This window comes from Sinocyclocheilus grahami, unplaced genomic scaffold (genome assembly GCF_001515645.1).
Source record: "Sinocyclocheilus grahami isolate Dianchi unplaced genomic scaffold, SAMN03320097.WGS_v1.1 scaffold152.1, whole genome shotgun sequence".
In the NCBI taxonomy this organism is placed as follows: Eukaryota; Metazoa; Chordata; class Actinopteri; order Cypriniformes; family Cyprinidae; genus Sinocyclocheilus; species Sinocyclocheilus grahami.
In genome coordinates, this window is record NW_015505331.1 from 2,001,799 (window position 1) to 2,009,442 (window position 7,644).

At 34.4% G+C, this 7,644-nt stretch overlaps 1 long non-coding RNA gene across 1 annotated transcript in view; it reads left to right on the forward strand.

Moving 5' to 3' along the window:
• Nucleotides 1–7,152: 7,152 nt before the first annotated feature.
• LOC107592404 (uncharacterized) overlaps nt 7,153–7,644 on the forward strand; it is a 3,314-nt gene continuing 2,822 nt past the window's right edge. The window contains exon 1 of the long non-coding RNA XR_001609975.1: nt 7,153–7,256. This is a non-coding gene — a long non-coding RNA (uncharacterized lncRNA). The remainder of the gene's footprint in view (nt 7,257–7,644) is intronic.

The following is a 7,644-nucleotide window of genomic DNA, read 5'->3' on the forward strand; positions in this document are numbered from 1 at the left end:
CTATCTATAATATTTATTTAGGCTATGTATATATTGTATGTATTCATTCTCTCCCTCTCTCTATTTATCCAATTGTGTATTATGTATTCATTCAAGTTTATTCATTGATTCATGTCTTTTGTTTGTCCTGTGTATTTTTAAGCATTTATTTATAACAATAAATTACTTTATTTCGTTGCTCCAAATGAGATTCTGTCATGGTGTTCACAGACATGACTTTTTATTCCGAGGTAGAATTTGCTAGCTAGATAGGTGATTGTTCTTACTTTTTGATAAATAATTTACAAGCTGTCGACGAAGGCGTGATCTTTTATTTATTTAGTCATTTATCAGACGCTTTTATCCGAAGCGACTTACAAATGAGGACAACAGAAGCAATCAATTGTAGTTTTAAAACAACTAAAAACAGATCCAAAGCTAAAACTTTATAAATACTAACTATACACATTTTAAAAATAAAGAGATTAAATAAAAATGACAAATGCATACAACAAAATTTCATAAAGCTAAAAACAATTCAAAATAGCAAAGAACAAAAGGTATAAGTATTATAACGATTCTAACATAACACTAAGCCAAACACCAAAAAAACTACATGTGTTTGTACAACCACACACACATACGCATATATATATATATATATACATATTTATAAATTCAATATATATATTATTTCATTTCCATTTAGTTTGTTGAAGTATTAAAATAACTCAAATTAAATAAAACTTAAAAGACCTATACAGACATAATTTAACTAAAATTAAAATAAGTACAAATAAAAACAAATCAAATGACAGTAGTTTATCAGTAATCCTAAAAAATCAGTGATCTGCGCGCAGCTGACCGAAGCCTCCTCTGAGCTGCTGATCCAATCAACGTTAAAACGCTGATGAAAACGGTAAGAATTACGTGAAACATTGCTGATGTTCGTGCAGTAGTGAGGGCTCTTTAAATTTTGATATATATATATACATATTTATAAATTCAATATATATATTATTTCATTTCCATTTAGTTTGTTGAAGTATTAAAATAACTCAAATTAAATAAAACTTAAAAGACCTATACAGACATAATTTAACTAAAATTAAAATAAGTACAAATAAAAACAAATCAAATGACAGTAGTTTATCAGTAATCCTAAAAAATCAGTGATCTGCGCGCAGCTGACCGAAGCCTCCTCTGAGCTGCTGATCCAATCAACGTTAAAACGCTGATGAAAACGGTAAGAATTACGTGAAACATTGCTGATGTTCGTGCAGTAGTGAGGGCTCTTTAAATTTTGGCGCTCTTGTGAAGACGCATGTCACGTGACAACATCAACCTGGCGGATGTAGTACGTCCGAATTCCATTCATACTATATTGAACGTACTGTTTTAACGGTCGAGTAGTACGTTCAAATTCAAATGTAGTACCTACTAAGCAGTATGCGATTTCGGATGCACCCCATGTCTCTAATCCACTGGCACTTGACTCCACAGTGCGTGTGCTACATCTATTTTACAATCTCTAGATTATAAAACACTGCATTCTGTCAGCAATGTAACGCGGCAGTAACGTATAGAGACCTCGGCTTGTAACTATACTCTAATTACTATTTTGAAAATTATAACTTGTTAAATTACTCCGTTACTAAAAAGTAATCAAATTACAGTAACGCGATACTAAGTAATGCTTTACTGCCCAACACTGATCCTTGTTACCCAGCCAACTCTGGTAATAATTCAAAACACAAACACACACAAAAATATATTACGAATGAGTATACATTTTTTTCCTATTTATTTTATATTAGTATAAAATGTTAAAATAGTGAGATGCATTGCATTCATCTCAACACAAGCTCTGCATTAATAAAAACATTTCAGTCTAGCACCAAATGATTATGCACCAAGAGCTTGTAACACTCCAAAGAGAAAGGAAAAATTGAAATCGCATCATATGACCCCTTTAAAATTGATTATATGTCTATTTCTGAGGGTCCAGTCAAATGACTCGCCAAGTAAATTTGCATTGCAAACATTGTAAAGCATTGTAATGAACAGTTATTCTACATTACATACTACATTAGTTGCAACATTCAAGTTTGCTTTTAAATGATAGCATTTATGCTTGTACTTATATACAGAAGCTGCAGTCATGTCGAACTATTTACAGTGAAGATTTCCAAAGGCAAAAATCTTTATATCAAAAACCATTTGGTAACATTTGATTATCACTTAGCATAGATAGGCTGTTGCTGACAAACACTATATAGATCTTAACAGACAATATTTGACATTATGTCTATAGACAAATCGTTTTCAGTTAAATGGACACTATTTGATACCTCTTAAAAGTGCATATTAATATTAATAGGTAAAACACAAAGGAGCACTTTTAAGGGTATTGCCCCACTGCTAAGCTGAGAAGCATTTTTTATTCTGAAATTATGACAGAGTAAAAACCACTTGGTGTGCCATACTTGTTATAATCATGGTAAATTACCAGTAACCTTTCACGTGGCACTTATGCCCTCCTGAAGTGTCTCGTAATCCTATCAGGACTGAGATGTAATGCTGCAGAGTTATAGCAGATAGAAACCCTTCCTTGACACCTGCATGCCGAAACCTGTTTGTACAGTTCATTATTTTCACCGTACTGACCTATAAACAATAGCGTAAACCCAATGTCAGTTCTCAGTATTGATGCCGTGTGGGGTTTCAGCAAACATACAGTAAACATGCTCAAATTACACTTTAATATTTTTATTTTCCGTTTCCTCACATCTCCTACTTTTGCCGTTCTATTTCTTCACACAATACAAAATTTCTTCACACAAACATTTCCTTATTTGCTTGGTCAATTATGTATTTTTGATGAGAGATATAACTTGAACTGGAGATCAGCAGTACACATGGCCCTTTGCTGGAATTTTTTTTTTTAACTTTTTGTTAGTTAAGGTTGGGCATGAGAACAGGGCACCGATCCAAGACCAGCAAAAAGTGACTAGATGTCCAATGAAAAGCAATAAATAGACTAAAAGATGGACCGTGTCCAAGCACAGTAAAATGGATAAGAGGCTTTGTTGTCTTTACGTAATGACCCTCCAGTTGCAAATCACCAACAAACACACAAGTGCAAGACTAGTGCAAGATACACACTCAAACACACACAAAACATCTATATAAAGAAAAGTTGGTGCTAAATGAACTTCATTTTTAATATAGCTCATAAATCATCCATTTATTTCAATGTGCATGATCTATAACTTTGTTTCATCCTTGTTACCCAGCCAACTCTGGTAATAATTCAAAACACAAACACACACAAAAATATATTACGAATGAGTATACATTTTTTTCCTATTTATTTTATATTAGTATAAAATGTTAAAATAGTGAGATGCATTGCATTCATCTCAACAACAATAATGTACAGTATGTGGAAAATAATGTGTTTTTTGAACCTTAAACCGCATAAACACATTTCATTACACCAAATACACAAAATAATGTTCTTTTTAGCAACATCATATGACCCCTTTAAAGGTCAAATATTTACTTACTTCTTAAAAAAACATACACAAGCAGTGGGATGCAAAGGTCATGGGACCATTAGTGAAAATGTTTTGCATTCTTTTCTAAATGAATACAACACTTTTATTACAAATAATGTTGTCAGCATTGCAGTTTGAGTGAAAAATGTACAGTATGTGGAAAATAATGTGTTTTTTGAACCTTAAACCGCATAAACACATTTCATTACACCAAATACACAAAATAATGTTCTTTTTAGCAACGTCATATGACCCCTTTAAAGGTCAAATATTTACTTACTTCTTAAAAAAAACATACACAAGCAGTGGGATGCAAAGGTCATGGGACCATTAGTGAAAATGTTTTGCATTCTTTTCTAAATGAATACAACACTTTTATTACAAATAATGTTGTCAGCATTGCAGTTTGAGTGAAACGGTAGTTTCAAAGTGTCTTAGTATTTAGACAAAACATTGACATTTTGCAGCGATGCCAAGCATTTTAAATAAAAATGGGCAAGATGAATGCTGTGCAACTCACAAATGACCTCAAACCCACTTCCTCTCACAGACATGTTTTGGGAGAAGATAAAGTTTGGCACCCAGAGTGATTTACTAATTTTGAGAGTTTGTCCTCTATAAGTTTATGTATCTACAGCAAGATTGTTCATCATGTCAAATCTGTTTCTGGCGTGGGAATTTTCTATTTCAATAAAGGTATGAGACAAAAGTCTTTTGAAGATTTATTTTCTCGCAAGAGTGTGACAAAGAGGAAACACCCCAGCTCAACATTTATACCTTCATCAAATGCGGATGCTTTGATCTCATCCAATCATAATGCATATTCAATATATACTGTATGTCCATTTAAGGTGTCCAACTATGTCCTCCAGGTGGGTTTCTAAGAAGCCAGGACGTCTAAGAAGCTAAAATAACATTTCCTGTCTCACACTTGTCTTACACTTAGATTTCCTGTTATCTCTCATCTCATGACAAACTTAAGCACATTAAGGAGGCATTTAAAAAAGAAAAAAAAAAACACTCTTTAGTAGAGTAAAGCAAATAAAACTACTAATAATATGAATATAGAATAACATTTCCTCCACAGTTTCTAACCTCATCTCCAGTTGTTTTCTCTACCATAAGGTCAGTTCTCTTTTCAGAGCTCAAACTACTGTTGGGGGGCCAATCCAGAGCAATTCTACTCTCATCATCCTCACGTTAAGAGACCCGGCAGACAGCAGTTATTACCAAGCTTGAAGTGAGACAACACATGGGCAAGACTGATGAGCATCAATCTCTCTCTCTCTCTCTCTTTCACTGCCACAGTAGGGAGCTCAGGCTTCAAATTATGTGAAAAACAAATGAACCGAAGCCTAAATATTGCACAGAAAATTTGAAAACAAATGATGCCTCTTGCTCACTCTTTGTGAAATTCTTTCTATTTCTTTGGCTGAGAAAGAAAGATTCTGCTCAACATTAGACATTAGACCACAAGTTTAAGACAATGTTACTCTATTAAGCTAAATGGAAAAATAACCCCATCTTATTGCCATCTTAATGGTAAAAAAAACACTCTTTAGTAGAGTAAAGCAAATAAAACTACTAATAATATGAATATAGAATAACATTTCCTCCACAGTTTCTAACCTCATCTCCAGTTGTTTTCTCTACCATAAGGTCAGTTCTCTTTTCAGAGCTCAAACTACTGTTGGGGGGCCAATCCAGAGCAATTCTACTCTCATCATCCTCACGTTAAGAGACCCGGCAGACAGCAGTTATTACCAAGCTTGAAGTGAGACAACACATGGGCAAGACTGATGAGCATCAATCTCTCTCTCTCTCTCTCTTTCACTGCCACAGTAGGGAGCTCAGGCTTCAAATTATGTGAAAAACAAATGAACCGAAGCCTAAATATTGCACAGAAAATTTGAAAACAAATGATGCCTCTTGCTCACTCTTTGTGAAATTCTTTCTATTTCTTTGGCTGAGAAAGAAAGATTCTGCTCAACATTAGACATTAGACCACAAGTTTAAGACAATGTTACTCTATTAAGCTAAATGGAAAAATAACCCCATCTTATTGCACTTTAAATGGTGTGAACTTCATGTTCCTCACAGTCTATGAGGGTTTAGAGTATCGAGGGCACTAAGGGTTCAATATCATTTTACTAGCAATATGCTTTGAGTGCCTCTCCAGATACAAACACCCTCCCTGCATCAGTCCTCTTATCACAGCTCTATGTGCTGTTGAATAATGCAGACCTAATACTATAGCAGTGCTTCTATAAAAACTCTTTGCAAACTGCTTTATGACTTACATATACTGTAGTTAAGCCAAGCTAGTCACAATCAGCGACTTTCTAATCAATAATGAGCTGAGTGGAAATTGATGAGCCACAGTCCAACATGAACATTAGGCATCTGTGCATTCCATCCATGGATCCATGGAATATTTTTTACAAACAATACTGGTGCATAATTGTATTTGTTTGTTTAATATTTACTTGTTTCTTATTTTACTTTGTTTAAATATAGGTCTATAAATAAAGAATAACAAAGTAAAATGCTAATTTTCCCTGCAACCCTACATAGAAAAAGCAGTTTGGAGAATAGATGGATGCTAAGTTTTATTGATTATTTTATTGATGACAGTTATGAGAGAGGTTAAAAGTTAACATAAACAGCTACAATAAAACCACCCACAAATAGGAGTTTGTTTTGTCAGTTTGCTTTGAAATGCGAAGAAAGAAAGATACTCCAGAACATATTTTATTTTGACGATCTTATTGTGGGCAGTATTTATATATGCTTCTGTGCTTCTGTTCCAGATGAAACAACATTCATATGTTCACATGGCCAAGATATCGTTGAGCATCTGATCTACAGCTATTTGGAGGGAAAATGCAAAGTTATTGCCAAGTGTTCATAGCATTACTGTAATCATGAGGAAACAAAATAGCTGTTTAGTGACAAGTCGTAACAATGCAGTATATGAGACACGTATGATAATGTAATTTTATTATACATCTATTAGGTCTACTGAAATTGTGATAGAATATGGTCATTAAGGTAGTTTCCACTGATGTTTTTCTTCTCAGAAATAGGACGTTCAAAACAACTAGATGAAGTAGTCTACTAGTAGTTCGACTGAGGAAACCCCCCCAGTCACACAATAAAACACTTGTCTGTCCCACACTACTGTACTGTGGCAGCACCACAGCTGACTGCTGCTGAATACTAAATACAGCAGATAAGACCCATTCAACTGATTGAGAAAATGGTGATCCAAGTCTTTACATCATACTTCAGCAATAAACACTATGAGGCGATGAACTTGCCTGTTTATAAGATGTGACAATGGTGCTCCATTCAAAATAATACGATGCGAGCCGCCAAGCTGCAGTTTCTCATTTCATCCCGAGCGTAAACTCTGCTGTTGTGGCAATGCCGCTTTTGCAAAGTGAACTTACCCGCATCGTTTACATATTACATATCGTAACACCCATTATATGAATCAGGCTAAATGAGTTGAGGTCCTAATTTGCAATTGGATCAAAAAGTTTTCGCTAAACATAGACGTAGATGCAGACGGCTCCGTGTCTGCCCGCGTTCAGCATCCAATGAATCGGGTTGATTGAGATATATCCAGCTGCAGACCCGCAGCACCAGCAGTTTCAGAACCGCAGTCACAGAACCGCAAGTGAGGGGCGGAGTTATTGACAACGAGAGAGCACAGTGAGTATTCTGTAATGTTTTTGCTATCATATGTTTGATAATTATCGTATATATCACGTTAAGCATTTATCTGCTAAGTACTTAATGTGTGCTTGGCTTCATTATCTTATATTGAAACTTGAATTTGTTGTCATACTTTATAGTATATAACTTTTTTCTGTGGCTGTTTCGATTAATTTTCGGATGCATGCTGCAAATGGGCCTTGTGGTGAAGTTTTGAAGACGTTTTTTATTCATAAAAATAAATAGTTTGCTTTAATTCCCTCTGTTATATACATTGTTTGTGTGTTAATGCTACCTTGTAGTTTAGTTATTTTAATCCAATTTGTCATCATTGAGATAATTGTGTGTGGCTTCATCTCTTGTAGAGACATAAGGATTCAGAGAG